At 35.9% G+C, this 2,685-nt stretch overlaps 1 pseudogene; it reads right to left on the bottom strand.

The window, feature by feature from the left end:
- Positions 1-1,574: 1,574 nt before the first annotated feature.
- Positions 1,575-2,228, bottom strand: LOC112858863 (cytochrome c oxidase subunit 7B, mitochondrial pseudogene; annotated as a pseudogene).
- Between the last annotated feature and the right edge of the window lie 457 nt (positions 2,229-2,685).

Genomic DNA, 2,685 nt, shown 5'->3' with positions numbered 1-2,685 from the left:
TCCAGGCTACAGACTTGCCTTTAGTTGTCTTGTCTCCTTAGGCTTCTATTGGCTCGGATAGTTTCTCAAACTTTATTTTTTTTAATGTTTATTTATTTTTGAGAAAGAGAGAAAGAGAGAAAGAGAGAAAATAAATAAATGTTTATTTATTTTTGAGAGTCAGAGAGAGAGGGGGACAGAAGATATGTGTTGACAGCAGAGAGTGAGATGCAGGGCTTTATCATGACCTGAGTTGAAGTCTGACACTTAAAAGACTGAGCCACCCAGGTGTCCCAGCCTTTCCTTAAATTGGATGATCCTGATGGTGTCTAAGAATACTGGTGAGGAAGGTTGTAGGAAGCTCCTGTTTTGTAAGCAATGTGATTCTTTTCTCATGATTACATTAAGGCTTGGGTTTCTGGGGGAAAGATCACAGAGGCAAAGTGCCAGTTTTATCAGATATGATAATATCAAGGGTACACACTACCATCAAGAGATCTGAGTGTTGATGCTGAACTTGACCACCTGGAGAAGTAGTGTTTGTCAGGTCTTTCTTCTGTAATGTTACTTTTTTTTCACCTTTCCTTCCACATGGTGCTCTGTGGAAGGAAATCACTATATGTAGTGCAAGCTTAATGAATAGGGATTTTTGCCCTCCTTCTGTTCGGATGGAGTATCTACGTACATTACTTGGAATTCTTTTGTACAAGAGATGTGGCTCTTCTCCTTCATTTATAAATTTATTCACTTACTTATTGTTATTAGTATGAACTTATGAATATTTATCTAAAGTGTGCTTGACATAACTCACTAATACATTTTTAATATCAGCAAAGTTTTATTGCCTTAAGATATCAAATCAAAACGCAGGTTTTTTGGGGTACCTGGGTGACTCAGTCAGTTAAGCATTTAACTTTGGCTCAGGTCACGATCTCACCATTCCCAAGTTTGAACCCCACATCAGGCTCTGTGCTGACAGCTCAGAGTCTGGATCCTGTTTCAGATTCTGTGTCTCCTTTTCTCTCCACCCCTCCCCCACTCATGCTCTGTCTCTCTTCTCTCTCTTAAAAATAAACATTAAAATGCAAGTTTTTTAATTTAAGAATCTGATTAATATATTAGTTCTGTAGTATATACTTATATATTTGACAGTAGCTATTTAAACTAATATTACGTAAGTTAATTAATGAGTAATGTTTTTAAAGAATTTAAATGCATAAAGAATTTTTAGTCACCAGAAAACAATTGTTATCTTTGTGACCTTATCTATATGTAAATGTTAGCTCTTCATAACATTTAAATTTAAAAGGTAAAATAGTTGTATTAAACAGACATTATAATAAATATATTTTGAAAGATTGCAGTTAGAATCTACAATTTAAAATTTTAAGTGCTATCTACTATTATTTGCTTGACTCTATATATATGCATACAAATAAAAGGCACACATATTAAGATGTATGTTGATTTGTTTTCCTAAAAGAAGGAAGTGTATAGAGTGGAGAATACTTTATAATATTTGGGTAGGCATTTTCTTGTCATAAAGAAACAGAGAAGTTATTTTTTTTTCTTTATATTTTCCTAGATGGGAGAGGTTTTTTAAAGGTTTCAAATGTACTTTATTTCTTCAATCATGCCATATTTTAATGGGTACACGGTGCTTTTACTTGGCATCAATTATGAGTTGGTTTCTAAACAATTCAATATTACACCAGCTGGTATGATTGATTGCTGATCTCTCCATTCCTTCGGGGTGACTCTGCCAACCAGGGACAGATTTTATTCTATTCCAATTTGTGTTGCCATATACGCCCACATAGCAACACAGAAAGTGGCTCCCCTAGCTGATACAGCATGACCGTATTTGTCATGGAAATTAGGTGTCCATTTCTGGTGACTCTGCCTTGCCTTTGCTGAATGCTTTGTAACTTGGAGGTGACTTCGAACATTTCTGGCCACGGGAAACTCAGTGAAGCTGAAGACAGAATGGTGGCACCTGCAGCTGCTGATTGGTTACAACTCCATGCCAAGGCCCCTGCAAAGAGCTGGATGGCAGAGATATTGCCCCACTCAACTCAAAGTTGCACTCTTCAAAGGGTCATTTACCTGTTGTCTTGTTCTTGCACTAACAGAGAAGTCAGAAAAGCAAGAAAAAATAACCCAATGTTTTCCACAACTAAAGAGAAGCTAAAATTCCTTGTGTCTGTGTACTTATTTGACTTTACATATGGATTATCCTCTGCATGCATTATCCCATAAGACCTTCTAAGTGTTTTTGAAACTGCTACAGGTAAGGTCTCATTGTATGTACCATACTATCAACAGGGAATTCCTCACTCCCGGCTATAATATTGTTAGTTGCTGCAATAAACTAATTGAACTATTCAGTCTTATCATTATCTGGTGATTTCTGCTCTTCTCTAACACTAGCTCGAATGTCCTGCAATGAATTAGAAGCTGTAGACCAGATATTCTAGAAGAAAAATCAAGATGTACCATTTTTAAAAACTTTATTTTCTGATAAACATATGGTGAAGGTCTTTTACCTTTTTTCCTAACCTGCAATCTTTAATTTTGCAGGTTTCAGCTATATGTTTACAATGGTCTCAGCTTAGAAAAGCCACTCTTGTCTGTTGATCCAGGGCATTGGATTAAATTTTCTTAGTTCTAACTACAACACCCTTGTGAAAAATCAAACCATACTTT

This window comes from Puma concolor, chromosome B1 (genome assembly GCF_028749965.1).
Source record: "Puma concolor isolate L17-30 chromosome B1, mPumCon1.1.hap2, whole genome shotgun sequence".
In the NCBI taxonomy this organism is placed as follows: domain Eukaryota; kingdom Metazoa; phylum Chordata; class Mammalia; order Carnivora; family Felidae; genus Puma; species Puma concolor.
This window is presented reverse-complemented; position numbering and strand designations above follow the sequence as displayed.